General features: G+C 34.8%; 1 protein-coding gene across 6 annotated transcripts in view; it reads right to left on the bottom strand.

Annotated features, from left to right (window-relative positions):
- The window catches only part of LOC142345918 (muscarinic acetylcholine receptor M2-like), a 170,088-nt gene that overhangs the window by 65,808 nt on the left and 85,181 nt on the right, over positions 1-19,099 (bottom strand). For 2 of the 6 annotated variants that reach the window (XM_075398369.1, XM_075398370.1), the window contains exon 2: positions 13,415-13,675. The exons of 1 other annotated variant lie outside the window; for it this stretch is intronic. The gene's annotated coding sequence lies outside the window, so the exon portion shown is untranslated. Of the gene's footprint in view, positions 1-12,959; positions 13,359-13,414; positions 13,676-19,099 lie in introns of those variants that run through there. 3 more of the 6 variants (XM_075398372.1, XM_075398373.1, XM_075398368.1) reach the window with 3 other exon arrangements.

Below are 19,099 nucleotides of genomic sequence, written 5' to 3'. Positions count from 1 at the left end.
CTTCGACACAGTTCCGTCTGGTCCATACCTGTCTTGGGTCAAGGACTTCATCCTGGACTTCATGTATATCATCAAGTTCACTGTATTCTACAGAGAATAATCAAATTTTGCATCTGCTCAATTAATACCGTTTCAACCATTAGAATAGAGGTGCACGATTCTTTTTGTTTTTTACAAGACTATCTGCAGTAAAAATCAACATCAAATTGGAGATTCAAAATTTAAAATAACAAAAACTCAAGCTCACAAAACAACACAGAGTCTTTTATATCCACATACGTATGCTGCAAAAGAATTTCAAAAGTGTTGCGTTTGTTAAAAGATTTTTGGTTTCTACTCGAAGAGACTGACCCAAAAATTGAAGTTTATATATTATTATCTAATGTTTCTCAAGCAAGCAATTTTGGAAATCGGAATACACTACAAATTCAAGTTTTCGCTCTGAATTGATTTTCCCAATTTCTACTTTTTCTCACTTCAAAAACAACCGAATCTGGAAAAATTTACATTAATTTAGTCTGAAAGCAATAACCTTTGTTTTACTACGCAGCCTTCGAAAAAAACTGAAACGATTTGTAAATATTAAACTTTTTCAGACAACATTTGCTGCTTAACTATCACTTATTCAAAAGTTATTACATCTTCAGTATTTGGTATCTTTCAAGCACAAAATAATTAGTAGATCCTGCAACTTCAATGCTTTTTTACTTGCCTCAAATTTGTCGAATTATGTTGTTATTCTAATTACGTATTATTTTAACAAAGAAGATTTGGTATTCTATTAACAACGTGGTTTAAACTAAAATCAAAATGCTCAAAAATATTTGCCTTGTTTGCAAAAGTTTAATACAAACAGTCTCACAAAAAGGCAGTTTAACTAAAGAGAAATAATTGTATAACGCGGAAAACATTAATTTATCAGTTAAATCAGAAATATGTCAAGCTTTCGATTCAGAATTTTTTAAATCAACCAATAAATAGTCTACAAAAAGGATTTGATACTCACGGTAGGTTTTATTTTACGGAAAATTATCAGCGAAGACAACCGTTGATCCAGACTTAATCTTGAAGAGTCAACAGAAGAACTATGATCAAAAACTTCAAAAAATTTTCTCGCAACCTTTGTGAATCTGTAAACAGTCCATAAGCAACAGTTTTATGCATGACGTTTCCAGCTAATTTAATTTTTGTATCTATTTTAAAAATTAGCCTCACTAAAAGGACAATTAAAATTTAACCAAAAAAACCATATAATTTTTTCCATATTTTCAAATAAAAACAATTAAAAGATACGATTTCCTCATCTGAAATACCATTTTCGAAACATTCTTACATCAATATCATAAAGAAAATAGTAGTTTGAAATAGTGTAAAGGAAGTTAATTTGAGAAATCTTCTAGGAAAACGAGGAGAAGTAGAAAAATGTTAAAGTCTTTCATTTGATTGAAATTGTTCATTGAAATTGTTCATTAAATTAAATTAATTTTTACCGTCTACTGTTCTACAACGAATTTCAATAGTATCACATTATAAATTGATACAAAAAACCCAGAAACAACAATTGGCTCAAATATGGTTACTTAGAATCATGAAGTTATCTATTATGAACTCATTCAACCATCGACATGCCTGTGTGACCTAATATTTAAAATAGCTTTTGTTTTCTCAAGGAATAGTTCCTCCAAAAGAACATTGATTCTGACTTATTCAAAAAGAATCAAATTAAGACTCAATTTTAAAACAACAATAAACCGTTCTCTCAAAGCTAACACAATTCTTTTACATGTGCGTGAAATATAAGCAATGATAGAATTGTTTTGTATATAATTTTTTTGCCGATTTATTTTTGTGTTTTTTATTTAAAAAGATCCTATAAGCCCTAACAAAGTCCGCGTTCTGACTACCGTGCGTTCGAAAGACCCTATATCCAGACCTTTCAATGCGTTTTAAATTTCATATGTCCAGATTTTCTTGCGTTCCAAACCAAAATTCGTGCGATCTAAAGTTGATGTTTTGTGCGTTCATGTCCAGACTATCATGCATTGAAAACCAATGACCAGACTTTCGGGTGTTCAAAGTTTCCTACGTCCAGATTTGTGAGCGTTCACCAGACGAATGAAAAAAGCTTTGTGGGGCATTAACATTTATTGAAGAGGTAATTATGGACCGTGTAATTTTGAATGCACAACGCCACCTGATTTCAGCCTGGACATATTGAATTTCAATCGGGAACCTCATCTTTGGTAAAAATTTCAATTCAATACCACTTCAGCGGAGATATACTTTGATTGAGACTCATTAAAAAAATCAACAAAAACATCGACCTAATATTGAAGTTCATAAATTTCCCTTTCTCCTAATTATCAATCAAAATTCTATATCCGCGTGAGAGAGAAAATTACTTAGACAATTTTAAAAGTCATACATTTGGCATATTGTTTTCCTTGGTTGTGCATATATTCAAACTTGGGGATAAGGAGTATTCAATTTTCGATATTCTTATCCAATGTTTCACCTTAAATTTTACACTAAGACCGCAATATTTGCTTAATTTTGTTTTAGGTAATGCTTGTTCAAGTTTCTGTTTTCAAAGGCGAAAATTTCTACTATGATTTATTCCGAAATAATTTCAATTGTTAATTTTAACCGCAGTTTGAAATGAGAAATTCAAAAAAAGACATACGTTATTTTACTCATGATTTCAATCCACAGAGAAACCGAATAAATCCTAGTTAAGCAAAAAACAATTATTCAAAAATTCTTACTTCTCCATTTTTCGCAAATTTTTTTCTTTCGTCATAAGATAGCATAAACACCTATATGTTAAATCTGTCAACACATACTCTGCTGATAATACCTCTTTATTTTACCACAGATTCGTTGCTTGAAAGAAAATTTTTGCAAAAAGTTAGAAACAGAACCGGCTAACGTCGGAAGAATTGCTCTCGAACCACTATTGGGAGCTCTAATCGATTGCAACCTGCTTCAGCCGGGAGGGTGGGTGTAGCTTAAATGGGACAACAAAATCCACTAGGGGGCTTCGAATAACTCATTAGAGGTTTATATATACCACTATTAAGATTTAGAGATATAAAATGGCACCAGTTTTCTCGCACTTATCATTTGACTTTTAATATTAAATTGCCGCCAATTGCGATCAGCTGATTGAAATTGCGAATGAGAGAGAATGGATCTTTTTCCCCCGTTTGTGCCCCCAGTACGTTATGCACTCTCCAGATAAAAAGCACGTGCAATTACATAAAGCAACTGTAAAAATATTGCTAAAACATCTCGTGGGTGCCAATAGTATGCACCCATAAAGCTGAGAAGGGGGAGCACAAACGAAAAATATCTGAGAAAAATTTGGATCACTGAAAACGCAGAAAGTTAAGGGCGTAAAAGTCACTCGAAAATTCAAAGCATAGCCGAAAGAGTACCCGAAACTACTCGAAGAGTTGTGCAATAAAAACTCTTATCTATCCCTACCTATATCAGAGATATCAAAAAAAGCAATATACGGTGTGAAAATAATCAACTTTTATTGAGAAATGTGGGTAGGTAGGTGGGATTTTTTTTGGAAAACAGAATTCAACGTTTTGAAACAGAGGTCAATGTTCAAAAAGAAAAGTCAACTTTCAAGTCATGACTTCAGCTAAAAAAACCTGTAGAATATCAATACTCCTCTTCGAGTCGTTAAAACGGTCAGTGGAAAATATTGCATCAAAAAGACAAACACGCTTACAATAATTGCTTCTCTTCGAGAGCAATTAATGAGCTTTCAATTAAACATAGTTGCAAGTTGACCACAACCTGATCAATCTTGGCTGCAATGATGTTACCACGTTAAGGTTTCAGACATAAAAATTGAACAAGTTGTCATAGTCACAAAAAGAGCATTCACGCGCAAAAAACGAACCATTTGAAATGTGGGGAGTAATAGAAAAGGACAGCTGAGAAATGTTAATGCACTACAGACGGACAGCTTTATGTTGCTAAACATTTTAATGAAGAACTATACTGTACATGTTATATCTGTCTTGTAAACTTTAATCCATTATTTATGAAAGCGATTCACTTTGCAATTCGAGAAAACGATGGCCAATGTTTTCCCTGAATTTAGCCAGTGAAAATTTTCAATGATGTTTCCCTATTTTTCAACAGAATTTAAACACTACAGTCACAGGCGTGTATTTGAGAGCCTATTTAGGCTAATTCAGCTATATTTTTCTCCCAAGTTTATTTATTTTTGACAGTTAGAATGCAATTAAAGAACTTAAGAGCTGACAAAAAATTAGAAAAGAATCATAACTTAAATTTCATTCTTCAGCGCACTTTAGTTCACTGCTGATCGTGAGAGTCAACTTTTATGTATTAACCAAACAAAGACAAATACTCAATCGAAGGGTGCCAGGCATCCTAATAAAAAATTTACTGAAGGATAGCTCAATTGATTCGTCAGCTTAAACTTGTTTTCAAAGTATTCCAATTGAGAACGAAAAGTTTATCCTGAAACGGGGCAGCACTTCTAATTCGATTTCTATTTAAGAAGTGAGATAATCATCGAAAAATTTCTAAATTGTTGCTAAGTCAGCTTCTACAGGTAAAATGTTTGCCTCTCAAGAGTGGAATCGGAGCCAGGAGATTCATTTGCCATGAGTCCAATTTCACTTGGTTGAGTATACCCCTTTCCACCTCACTTTCAGGGCGCATCTATAAATCAGTTATCTGTGTTACAAATCACTACGGAAATAACCAAAATCCTTGTTACGAGTCCTATGGGAATAGGGAGTTATGTTATATTATGATATGTTACGAATCCTAAACAAATAGCTAATCTCTTTAACTATCGATTTTCGAAAATTGGCGACTACAGTATTTCGAAGAAAAATACAAAAACCAGTTTTAAATAATTTTGAAATTAGGTTATATACAAAGAGAATATTCAGCTTGAGATTTACGGAGAAGGAAGTACTTATGGTTCTCCGATCACTTAATCAACCTAGCAAACCACTTGGAATTCCAACATTTCCGACATGAACAGCAAAAGATGGAGCAGAATTCCCAGCACCACATCTAACAACCCCCAATAAACATAAATTAAAGACAAAGAGAAAGTTCAGATTCAGATTTGATACCGATTTGTAAATACAGTGTGTTTGATTTTTTAATGTTAATAAACCAGTTATAACTCCAACATTTCTGGCCTGAGAACTAAAAGATAGTGCAAAACTGCCGAGAAAGCAAACCAGATATCTCTGAAAACAATAGACTAATCTCTGTAACAAGTCAGCCCTCCAGAGATTTTGAAACGTTATTGTTGAGCAAACTGAATTAACAATTGAAAAAACGGTCATTTAACACTGGGGCAATTTGGTTTCACGGGTTCCTTCTCAACTCAAAAATTTCTTTTTTTTATGAGACTTTGAACGCTCCAAAATTGACAAAAATGAGTTTGTTTCAGCTGATTTGATGGATATGTCTAAAACCTTTAATTCATTTGAACATGATACACTAAACCCAAACATGCGTTTACTAAGTTTTGAAAAAAGTGCTCTTTAATTGATACAGACGTTTACTCAACATCAACAGCAAAATTATTGGTAAATAACAGGGAATCTGACTGAATTGAACTATGCACCAGGGTGTCCCTCGGAGATTTGTTCCAAGCTCTGCTATCCAAAGATTACTTCAAATTTCTTAGTTTACTCTTACAGTTCTTGACAAAGTCAAGTAAATCATAAAGATTGTTGGGAGAAACTAGGACCCTACTTTGATAAAATAGTCTAAATCTTAAAACACATCGAAAACAGACTTCGTTGTATTTTTTAGTTTAAAATCTAAAATGGAAACAGAATGTTTCAGTCAGAAATTTTGTAAAAAATAAGGAGTAAAAATTTATGAAATAACTTCATCCTACTTAATCCAAAGATAAACAACCTTGAACTTCAATGTGTGAAAAAAATAACAGGGTCGATTTCTGTAAGAAATTTCAAACTTCACATAACGTATATTATGTGAGCCTGCCCAGGAGACTCTTCAACTTCTGTTAATGGTATCCAACTTAAACGTTAATACATTGAATACTTTAATTCATAGATCTTCTCCGACTCATAGTCATTTGAATTGTACATTTACTATACATTCACATGGGCATAGTAACTAAAATTGTTTTCAGAATTCAAGTTTTTCTTTGCGTTTGATTAAATTTAAGCTATTTGATGGTTACTTACATTAGAATCTAAACACGTCTTCATTAAGGACGTTCAAATACAATCTTTCATCTGAACTTTTTTCTAAATTTTGGCCGGCTAACTATGTTGAATTTCGCAAATTTTGTTCTAAATTTGCACTCATGTGTTCATTGTTTTCACTGTATTCAAATGAGTAACTAATTTTTAATTGATTTTTCCTTCATAAGCGCTACCTAATTGCAATGATCATATATTTGATGAAATATTTTCAAAGCAAACAGTTATGTCACTCAATCAATACAACCTGTTTTTATAAGCTCTAAGACAGCCATATTGAAATTTTTGCTAAAATTTTGCTCAAAAAAGGATTTGATTTCGATATTTAACAAAAATGAAGCAATTTCACAAACAATAACATCTAGCTGCAGTGTGACAAAACTGGTCATTGTGTCTATGCTGAGGTTTTTTTGTTTCGTTTTTATAAAATTCAGAAGAACTCGTTTTCTACAGAATGAATATCATTTTTGGCTTGAGTAAAAAATCCTTGGTTCCATTGTCAATTCTGCATCAAACCACTAGTCCTTTTCATCGCTTTAATTATACAAAGTTAACTGTTTACATTGTTCTAAAAGAATATAAACAATTTTAAAGCTGTCGTGGTGAAATTACTTCATCCTACTTAATCCAAAGATAAACAACCTTGAACTTCAATGTGTGAAAAAAATAACAAGGTCGATTTCTGTAAGAAATTTCAAACTTCACATAACTTATATTATGTGAGCCTGCCCAGGAGACTCTTCAACTTCTGATAATGGCATCCAACTTAAACGTTAATACATTGAATACTTTAATTAATAGATCTTCTCCGACTCATGGTTATTTGAATTTTTTCATTTACTATACAATCACATGGGCATAGTAACTAAAATTGTTTTCAGAATTCAAGTTTTTCTTTGCGTTTGATTAAGTTTAAGCTAATTGATGGTTACTTACATTAGAATCTAAACACGTCTTCATTAAGGACGTTCAAATACAATCTTTCATCTGAACTTTTTTCTAAATTTTGGCAGGTTAATTATGTTGAATTTTGCAAATTTTGTTCTAAATTTGCACTGATGTGTTCATTGTTTTCACTGTATTCAAATGAGTAACTAATTTTTAATTGATTTTTCCTTCATGAGCGCTACCTAATTTCAATGATTCATATATTTGATTAAATATTTTCAAAGCAAAGAGTTATGTCACTCAATCAATACAACCTGTTTTTATAAGCTCTAAGACAGCCATATTGAAATTTTTGCTAAAATTTTGCTCAAAAAAGGATTTGATTTCGATATTTAACAAAAATGAAGCAATTTCACAAACAATAACATCTAGCTGCAGTGTGACAAAACTGGTCATTGTGTCTATGCTGAGGTTTTTTTGTTTCGTTTTTATAAAATTCAGAAGAACTCGTTTTCTACAGAATGAATATCATTTTTGGCTTGAGTAAAAAATCCTTGGTTCCATTGTCAATTCTGCATCAAACCACTAGTCCTTTTCATCGCTTTAATTATACAAAGATATCTGTTTATATTGTTCTAAAAGAATATAAACAATTTTAAAGCTGTCGTGGTCGATAACACGGGTCAAAGAATTCAATAAGTTGAGTTTTAAATTAAGTTTTGAACTGACAATATACAAAAATTAGCTTGTATTTATAGTAGTTATCTATGCGGAAATATACAGAGAAAATTTAGATTAGCGAAAAATATTTTACATGATTGGATTGGCATGTGAATAGATCTTAACTCCGAATCCCGGAGGTGATTTTCTATTTACATCAACATTTCATGAGAATCATATATGGCTTGGGTACAATCGAGTTCGTTAGTTGGAGGTCGGCGGATGTTAGAATCAGGTTTTTGTTGGTGGAAGAATTTACTTCTGACATTTGATTGATAGGTCAATAAGATAATGATAGCGCCAAAACAAAATTAGAATTGAGGTTTAGTTTTGTCGCCATTATTTATCGAAACAGCAAAAAAATTCGTCAGGTAAGTCTTTCCTTCGTTCTTTGACACTTTAATAAAAAACTTCTAAGTTTCTCGATGTTTCTTTGAAACCATCACATCCTCCCTCCTTTTTTAAGCAAGTTTGTGGGTATAGTTTCTCCAAATCTGTCGGGTTGTTTTCGGTTTTTTGTTGATGTTCGTGAAGGCTCTGAGGTTTCGGATTGTTGGTGCTCTGCAGATGATGTGGCTGCAGAAGCTTCATCTTGAAGTGAAGGTCCCACATCTGTGCTCTGAAGTTGTTGTTCTGATTGAGATATGGTCTCCTTCACGGCTGGTTCAGTTTTCACATTGTCCTCGTCTAGTCTCGCAATTTGGTTGTGGCTCACTAAAATAGTCGGTGCTGAGTATTCAGTTTGTATGAAAGATGTGTTCAAGCCCTTCTTGATGATGAAGGTAGCAGGAATTGTCTTTGTCTTTTCGTTGGCCTTGAATAGAATGGGTTCGCACAAGTCGAAATCTGCTATTGCTGGTAGTCTCAATCTGCGTCCCAACAAGAGTTCAACTGGAGTTTTGCTCCTCGTCTTTGAAGTGTTGCGATGTGTCATCAGTGCCCTTTGCAGGAATGCTCCAAAAGACAAATTAAGGTTGAGACTCCACGCTTGAAGTGTCCGCTTCACTGTCTGAACTGCTCTTTCAGCTAGTCCATTAGCTCTTGGATGATAGACGGGTGATTCCATTTTCTTAATTCCCAGTGATTCACACCACTGTTTAAGTTCACCAATTACAAATTTAGGAACATTATCAGATACCAAAATTTTTGGTATTCCGAATCTTGCAAAGATCTGACTAAAACATATTTTAACTGTTTCTGATGTTCTATTTCCCGCGGAGAAGGCTTCTATCCAACTACAACCTGCGTCAACAATTACTAAGATATTGCCTTGGTCCTTAACATATCCCCAGTCCATGTGGAGCCGTTCCCAAACGTCGGCTTGTGGCCACGTAGACACTGTTGTTTTCAGAATAGGCCGGTTCATTTGACAATTCCTATATTTACTAACAAAATGTTGAACGTCTTGGCCGTTGAACGTAATGTTGAACGTAATGCCAGGCCGCCATGCTATCATTCTGACTGACGCCTCAGTTGCATTTTTCACAGGACGTGTCTCAAGGATTTTTGCCAAAACCAAGTGTCCTAGTTTAATGAAAGGAAAAACGCCTCTGAAGATGATACCATTATGTAAAGTAAGTGCATCTTTCTGTCGTTCGAATCCTTTTTCCGCTTCTGAACATTGTTTCCAATGGCCGCTTTTGATTAGTTTCATTATGTCCTGGAAGAGTGTGATTGTTCCAATTTCAGTTTTGATTTCTGCTTGGGTCACCACATCACTCTGGGTGAAGTTCATGTTATTGATTGCGAAGCACACTCGATCGTTGTCCGATTCGTCTTCGTCAAAATCCATTCTGTGCAAAGCATCTGCATGGAGTATCTGCTCTCCTGGCATGTACTTCAACTAATAGTCAAGACCCATTAGAGCTATTGCCCATCTTGTGATTCTCGCTGATGCTGTCTTCGGGATCTCGTCTGGTGCAAAGATATATTTGAGTGGTTTGTGGTCAGTCTGTAGGTAGTCTACCAAGAAGGAATTGTTTTAGTCTGGTCACCACGAACACAATTGCCAGTGCTTCCCGCTCTATGCTCGAGTAGTTTTGCTCCGCTGGAGTCAATTTTAACGATACATATATGACTGGATGTTCATCTTGCGAAAGAACCCCGCCAATGGCTTTTTCAGAGGCTGTACTAGTGGGTTAGCACATAATTCATTTTTTATGTCTTCAAAGGCTTTTTGTTGCATTTTGCCCCATGACAAATAGCTATTTCTCCTGTTTTTTAAGGGTAGCATTTTTGTTGCAGAATCAGGAATCATTCTTCCGTAAAAATTAGCTAGCCCAACAAACGATTCGAGTTGTTTGTTGTTAGTTGGTGCCTTTGCATTTTTTTTTCATTATGTTTGGGATATGGTGCTGTTCCCTCCTTTGAAATGGAGTATCCCAAAAAGCTAACGGTATCGACTGATTTTGAGTTAGATTTTTTCTCATTAATAATAAAATTTTTCTCACTTCTCACGTAGTCGACTCTTGACTGCAAGCATTCTCTTGTCGAACTGCTCCTTGGTAGTTCCATACACCAATACATCGTCTTGAAAGATCACAACAACTTTAATTCCTTTGAGTGCTGATTCGATGCAATTCTGGAAGATTGAAGAAGAGTTTGTCAATCCCTGAGATAGTCGGCACATCTTGAACAGTCCGTGAGATGTGTTGATCGTGCATATATCTTTTGCTTCTTCGTCAAGTTCAATTTGATAGTAGCCATTTGAGAGGTCAATTTTGCCAAAGTATGAGGCCCCATGTAGGTTGTGGCAGATAGTCTCCCTGTTTGGTATTGGGTAGTCCTCATCCCTGACCTTGCCATTGATGTGCACTTTCAAGCCCTCGCAAAGTCTCAGTTCTCCACTCTTCTATCTCTGCCACACCACTGGAGATGCATTAGTGACTCCTCCTGGCTGTACCGGTTCAAAGATGCCTTGTCTGGCCATTTGTTCCAACTTCTCGGTGACCTTGTCTTGAAGAGGTAGAGGTGTTTTTCTGGCTTTGCAGAACATTGGCTGTGTTCCTGGTATCAACTTCACATGAGCTTTGTAACCCTTCACAGCAGGTAAGTGCTCGGCTCTGATGTTGTTCACACCGTGCTTGGGTAGAAGGTCTCTACCAAGCAATCCAAATTCTTTATCAGACTGCACAACTGCTAGATGCTTTTGCGTGAGCCTGCTTCCGTTCCACTCAACGTCACAAGTCAGTGATCCCAGAAGCGTTAATTGATGACCATCATAAGTTTCGAGATGTCTTATCTTACCTTTCAACTTAGGTTTACCAAGCTCAGTCCCTTTTTTTGATGATATCACTGTGCTATCTGCACCTGTGTCTACCCGCATTTTTACTTTGCAGTTATTTATTGAGATATATTCCCATGTCATAGACATGCTAAAGATTGGTTCTTTAGTATAAAACATTCCCATCTCCGATGCTGGAGATGCTTGCTCTGAGGAAACATTTTCTTCTTCGCTGAAGTTATTGTTTATTGTACTTACCTGAATTTGGTTGGGGTTTGCTTCTACACATTTTTGAGAAGTGTCCCACCTTTTCACAGATGTTGCATTTTTTACTTAGCGCTGGACAGGGTCTACTAGAGTGTGGCTTATCTCCACACCTAGTGCACATGTTGTTGCTTTTATTAGCCGTAATTTTTCATTTGGTTTTCGAAAGGTCTTTTGAATTTGAACCCAACTTCTTCTTTCACATTAAAGGGCTTATTACCTGATGAAGAACTTGCAAAAGCCATTGCTTGACTTCTGAACTGTAAGTTCTCGGTCATTTCAGTAGCCGACGTTGCCGGTTTTGCATTAATACGTGTAGTAGTCTAAGTTTTGCTTCAGGGTCCCTCAAACACGAGAGAAAAACTTTGTTTTTACCAACTCCTCTTCGGGGTTGGCCGCTGTTTTCGGTTTTTCGAAGTCACAATAGCGTGCTTCTTCTCTAAGACGTGCTAGGAAGTCGTCGTCTGACTCCCCTACACCTTGTATTACGGGCAGAAATTTAGCCTTTTCTGCTGTTACTACTCTCTCTTTAGGAGAAATATAATTTTGAATCGCTAATTTGATGACTTTATACGGAGTGTCTATCAAATTCCTAGGACTCATTAGGCTCCTAAGTTTAATAATTGCTTCTTGCCCGCACATACTGAAGAAGAGATTGGTTACCTGTAGGTCCTGTACAGTACCATCGTTGTTGACCTTGTCCTCTTTCTTCTCTGCGCGACGTGATTCTGCATTCTGTAGATCCAAAATTTGTCTGTCTGTAGCTGTTCTGGACACCATTGTCGTGGTCGATAACACGGGTCATAGAATTCAATAAGTTGAATTTTAAATTAAATTTTGAACTGAAAATATACAAAATTTAGCTTGCATTTTAGTAGTTATCTATGCAAAAATATACAGAGAAAATTTAGATTAGCTAAAAATATTTTACATGATTGGCATGTGAATAGATCTTAGCTCCGAATACCGGAGTTGATTTTCTATTTTCATCAACATTTCTTGAGAATCATATATGGCTTGGGTACAATCGAGTTCATTAGTTGGAGGTCGGTGGATGTTAGAATCAGGTTTCTGTTGGTGGGAGAATTTACTCCGACATATGATTGATACGTCGATAAGATAATGATAGCGCCAAAACAAAGTTAGAATTGAGTTTTAGTTTTGTGGCCATTACTTATCGACACAGCAATAAAGTTCGTCAGGTAAGTTCTTCTTTCGTTCTTTGAAACTTTATTAAAGAAAACTTCTAAGTTTTTTGATGTTTCTTTGAAACCATAACAAAAGCAATAAATACATCAAAAAAAAAAAAACAAAAGCGCTGAAGACTATGTTGACCTAGAAAAATTACATAAAACGGCAATTTCATTTTTAAAAAGATGTCTTGTTTTTTGTTTATCTTATCGCGGTTGAAAAATTCCATTGAAGTAGTTGCAGTTAGTTTTGGATTAGGAATATGATTTAGAATTAAAGATTTATTATTAAAAGCGACTTATGGAATTGACAGTTAATCTTTTGAGAATCTTTGAGAAGATTAGCTCTAGTAATAAACAGATTTGAAGTTTTCATTCAATTGCTAACTAATGTCTGTACAATAAAGAGAAGAGACAAAATCTTACCTTTCAAAATGCCTTTCAAATTATAATGTGATGCCCAGTGATAAAAAATTCAGCTTTTCATGCTTTTTCCATTCCTGAAGTATACAATGCTGTCACACAGTTTAGAAATTTTGCCAAACAGATTTTTAAAGTTTGTCCACAAAAATAAAATTAGCATGAAAGTAAAGCATAATTAACAGCTGCAACTTTTGAACCAGAAAATTACCCAGTATTACAGCCAGCATTTCCATAAATCATTATCTTTTCTAATTTTGTTGTAACTGAGTCGAAGAAGTTCTGAACTTAATAACGTAAAAGATTATTTACATAGAACTGCTTCAAATGTATCGCCAACAAAACAAAAGCTGAGTAAAATGGTGGTCTTGTTTTTAACACCAAATCGCAGCTATGTAGCCACCCCCCAAAAATAGGTCAATGTCAAAAGTGACGTTTGTGGGCTAATTGGCCGTTCTTACCTGATTTGGAAGTTGCCTCTTTGGATCCAATTAGGAAAAGCCCAGCGGGTGCAGAGGGTAATTCACTTTGTGTCATTTGTAAGTGAAGTTCAATGGGTGAAATAATAGACTGTAATGTTTAACCTGTCATTAACTGGCAATCAAGGCTGGGGTTATCCCTGGGCTCCGTTTTTACAAGCTATCCTGAACAACATTTGAGCCAATTCTAGGTTGAGAAACTGACAATGATAGATTCCCCAGGCAGGCCTCTCAACTTGTTTTCTACACAAACACCCAACTTAGTCTTCCTTTCCCAATAATGGCCCCAGTGCTGTTATGTACATGAACGATAAATAAACAACTAAACCATACAAAATTATTTATAGCTTAAATTCTAATTTGTGGCTGATGTTTTAATTTTATCAACTTATAATGATTTTGGCAATTTTTAATACAATACTTTCACCTTGAATAAGTTTTTCAACTCGGAGTTATTACAGTCTAGTGTGTTGAAAACAGTTGACATTGAATGCTCAATTGACCTCCGTTCATAAAATACAGGAAGCGTAATTATTGAGACCAGGTGATAAATTAGACAACTTTTCCCTATCTTTCCCTATCCCTATAAAGACACTTAAAGTAATCAATTTACGTGTCAACTGTAATGAATGAGCATTTGGACAGCTCTGAGAAAAAATTGGAACAAATCTCAAAAAGTTGAAGCGAATGATAAGATTAATTATTTTGTGAAAACTTGAAAACAGATCGGTGAAATAATGAAAACTAAAAATTGCTTTGTTTGAGTGTTCATTCGGAATTTATGATTAATTGAAAGTTTTCTCTCATTATCCTATAAGTTCCACGGTGCCGTGATAGCCGAGAGCTAAAGTATGTGACTCACACGCAAGTAATTGAGAGTTCAATCCCCTGCCTACGTGAAGCCGTTTCCCAGGTCGAGGTTTTTGGGTTAGTTTTTGTAAGAAATGCGGTGAATTTGTTGAATTTTTACAAAAAATGCGGTGAAAAAATAATCCACTTCATTTCGCCGCATTTCTTATAACAATTTAAAGCGAAATTCCCCGCGTTTCTTACAAAAATTCACAAAATCGACATCTCTAAATTCATGAAAGAAATGCGGCGAGCGCGGTGAATACGGAGAAAAACATTCACCACATTTCGCCGCATTTCTTACAAAAATTTACCGCATTTGTTTTCCAGGGTTTACTGAATCTGAATTAAATCACAAAAATATTATACGAGTAAGTGATGTATGGCGCAGTGTAATAAAAAGTTGTAGACATGCCGGAGGTGCGAAATTTGAACCCATGTACGGAGGTTTCTTTTTTGTAAGAATTCAGTTGAATGCAGTGAAAATAATTAATTTAATACGATTCACGCGTTCACCGCAACAAGAAGTAAGAAATACTAGCAGAGAATTAGTTTTTTTCACCGCATTTCAACAGCATTCCGTGTGACAACATCAGATTTGTGATTATGCAGTGCAATTTAGTGAACTGATCATTTAGTGAGTGAATCGCGATGCGATTACAATAAAATCTGAAAGAAAGAACGTGCTACTGAAACGTTCCGCAGGTGAGACAAAATTGTGCGAACTGAGTTCAAGCTGCAAAGCTCAAGAGAAAGATTATGTTATCTCAAATAACAATAATATATTCACATAACATAAATAAACGGAGAATCATTTTTTTTTTGCGGTGCAGTTTTGAAATACACTCCATATGGACTAGATTACAAGTGTATTCTAAGAAAGAGCACTTAATGACAATTAAATCCATCACATATCCCTCCTAGCGAGAAAAAGAAGCACTACATTTAGTGATAACAATAAACTAAAAAACATAGCTCCTGGTGCTTATGGTTAATAGACTAATGCACTTTTGGTTAAATTTTAAAAGACATTGAGTCAGTAGTCACCGTACGAGTCCTCTGCCTCACAAACTGTGAAATTTGTTCTCCTTAATTTGGCGATAGTTAATTTTCAGCCTGGAAGATCCCTATCTAGGGGGTATTTTACAGAAATTAAAGTGGATTCTACTGGCTTCAGCGTTTGAGACACAAGATCATCAGCTAATTCATGAGTCCGTTTTTGCATTTCTTCCAAACCCTGTTGTGGCTTACAACGAGAATAAGGCTGAGAAGGAAAAACTTGATGAGGATGCTCCACCGAGAAAAATTGATAGGGACCGTGACCGTTGAATTGTTTGAGACTCCAGATTCTGTGGTGAGCAGTTTGTCGTGAAGATTGGGTCGCCGTCTTTCCTTTGCATTTCGACTTTCGAGGAGGACTCCGAATGTCTCGTGTTGCATTCGCTGTTGTGCATTTGTCAATTATATTTTGCACAGTGGCTATCGATAACGCGATGAGCTGGTGCTAGCCATAGTCGTATCGCGCACAACGCAATTAGTACAGTGGATAAGTATCGAACTCCTACTTATGTTGCTAAATGGTCTAGTTGATTTTCTTCCAAAAGGTGCTTCAAATTGAGACATATTAGAGTTTTTTGTCGAAGTAATCTAGGTTGATCAATTTTTGAGATTATTGATGTTTTCATACTCAATTTGATTCTTTGATCTTAAGTTTCTTTTATACCGGCTCAGTTTTAAAAATGTTTCCAGTTTTTTTTATCTCTGGCTGTTTGTGATGCAGTTGTTTCAATATCATTGCTTTAACAAAATGATTTGATTTACTGACCGACCAATTTGAGAGTGTACTTCGTCTAATCTAATCGTTTGCTGGAAACCATGCAAAAAGTTTTAATTTTTGAGAATTATCCGGATGGTCAATCCGTGCGATTGATCGAACACTTTTCCTGTAGGTAAATTCGAAAATCCAAGATCTATGAAAGCCAAGAAAAAACTTTCCGGATCATTCTCCTGATAAAATGGGCCTCAAAAAACCATTTTATATCATTTTTTGAAACTTTTTTGCAAACTTTTATATATAGAATTTTTTATATTGCGGTTTTTAGCTGACATGATAGGTTTAAAAATTCCAGCTGATTCAGGATTGCTATTTTACCCACCTTTTTTGTCAACCTTTATTATTATATTATATTTTATCATCTGATTATTTTACTCCACATATTTTAGTCCAAGGATTGCATTTGGTGGTATTTGAGAGAACTGCACTGTACATATATTGTCAACAAGCGTGAATGGCTATATCGTCACATCCCCAACTCTCGGGATCAACGCTGTAAGATAATGTGTCGAACCCGTGGCTGATCAAAGCTGATGTGATCCTCAATGCAAACACATCCTGACTGGATGTGAAAGTCCGATAAGCGTTTTTGATGTAAGAGGAAATTTGTTTTCATCGCTTTTCATTTTTTCTTGTTTGTTTTTTTTTGTATTATTTCTTGTTTTTTTTTCTAATCAAGACAATGAGAAGCCTCCATGCAAAAAATTGGGAAAATGCAGTCAAAGAGTTATTTTAGGCAATGAGTTGATTTCGGTTGTTGGTATACTAGGAGTAGTGTTGAAGAGTTTTCCTCGTCTTGTAATCCCACCTCACCTATTATGCAGTCGCATATTTGAGGTTCTTCAGCATTTCGTGTACCGAACTCGAGATTGTTAATGTGTTGACGAATTGCTCGGCGAATACTGTAAATCCTTCGACTCTTTTGTACGGCAGTTTAGAGCTGGAGAAGAATAGTGAACCTGTTCATTTACTTTTTCAGGTTGAGCGAATTAAGATTTTCCTGGTTGGTTCCTAACTTCCCTTCATTTTATTTTTTCAGACATTTTTGGTTGCGTTCACGTGGTCATCAAAGCGTCTTTTTAAAATTACAATGTACACTTACGATCAGTAAAATCTGTTAGAATCGCAGCATAGTTTTATAGGAAAAATTCTTATTTAGTCATATTGCTCGTTATGAAGTCCTCTCTTGTCTTTTTTTTGTTTCATTGTTTATATTATTGTTTTGTTTGATCTTGACATTTGTTACTAAATTTTAATTGTTAAATTTTTGAAGTTGCGGTTTTTCACCTGTTGTACATTTTTCTATGAGCAAGCCTGCGCAAAAAGGTTTGGAAGTCTTCGAAGATTATATTCTTTTCCATTTGCTGCGAATATCGATTTGTGAGAGCATACAATCTGCACAGTGTATTTGCGCTGCGGTTGTCAAAGTGTCTGCGTTGTTGTTTATATTGATTTGCTTGGCGGGCTCTGTGAGTGAATTTAAATAGTTTGACACTAGAAAGATTCTAATTGGTGACGTTTTTTGATTTTGTATGACCTTTTCGATGGCAAAAATCGAAGCAAATTGTGGGTCTACTTTATCTCCCTTTGTGGTTCATTGTATATCAAATTTAATTTTTGTTGTGAATCTATCGCAGATGACAGCTTTTGGCGATTTCGGAAGTGCAGTTTTTGAAATGTTCTTTAAAAATACACACAATTTTTTAACTCTTTTGCTTTTTTATATATTTGTTCCGACCCCTCTTGAGGGGGGAGGAACTATATACTCAAATGGGTTTCTTTTGTTCAGACAATTTTGACCGATCGATGTATTCATCGTAGAGAGTTGTGAGTGGTATCATTAAAAAGCCCGTCCAGCGTAGATCATGGAATTAAAAAGAATTTTATGAATTTCGTTTTCTAGAGCGAGTTATCGTGGTTTAAATTTCTGTGAATTTTAGAGCAATTTGTCTCATTTTTATTCACATTTTCCAAAATTTTTGTCTGAAAATTTGTAAATTTTGCTAAAATATGTAAAAATTGTTAAAAAAAGTCCTATTGATTTTATTTTTGAAACAAAAAAAGAGTATTTGGCTATTTTTGGTTGAATTTTTTGGCAACAATTTTGGCTAAAAATTTCAAAATACAAATATTTTCATCGAAAATTGCCCGAAATAAGCTTCTTTAGTCCACTATGATTAATTTTGTACAATTAAGTACACACTCAAAACAACTAACACAATCTTTGTAAACTAAAAGCGGACTTGTTCCTACGATTAATTTTGTACAATTAAGTACACACTCAAAACAACTAACACAATCTTTGTAAACTAAAAGCGGACTTGTTCCTACTTCCAGTATCTTTTAGAGTAGTCTGGAATTAAAATTTTGCCATTTTTTTCTAATTTTAATCTATGATTGTCAAAAACGCAACTTTTTTGGATCTTTCATTTAACAAATTATTTAGATCTATAACATTGGAAGCATGTGAGTGTTCTGAATGAGCAAACAGCAATAGCAATAATGGTTCTGGTTCAATCCTGGACTGTTACAACCCAAGTATAAATCGGATTGTAATCAGTCGGTCTTTTAAAAAAAATTCGACCGTTTTTATGTTAAATAAGGCAGGAACAATTCAAACCAAAGCCCACTTTTGGTAGGTCCACTATATTTCCTAAGCAGTTCCAGACTAATATATCTAGCTTCTTTGATCAAAAGATTATTGAAATTTGACACTAAATTTCTCTTAATTTGGTCAAATTGTAGCTTAGTGATAGCACAGAAAAAATGCTTCTTCCTATCCTTTTTGCCATTTAAAATTTAAACCTTCTGCGTTTTTACGCGTTAAACTAGTGTTTTCTGAATTTGATACTACTGGATTTCCCCTTTTTTATTTTTAGGCATTGGCCCATTTTCACACTTTCTCTTTCTGTCACTTCATAACATTACTGACAGTTCACTCACTACAATATCGGCGTTAAAAAAGGCACAATTGAATATATAAA

This window comes from Convolutriloba macropyga, chromosome 9, assembly GCF_964194025.1.
Source record: "Convolutriloba macropyga chromosome 9, txConMacr16.3, whole genome shotgun sequence".
Lineage (NCBI taxonomy): Eukaryota > Metazoa > Xenacoelomorpha > Acoela > Convolutidae > Convolutriloba > Convolutriloba macropyga.
Note: the sequence above shows the minus strand (reverse complement) of the source record. Positions and strands in the feature narration are given on the sequence as shown.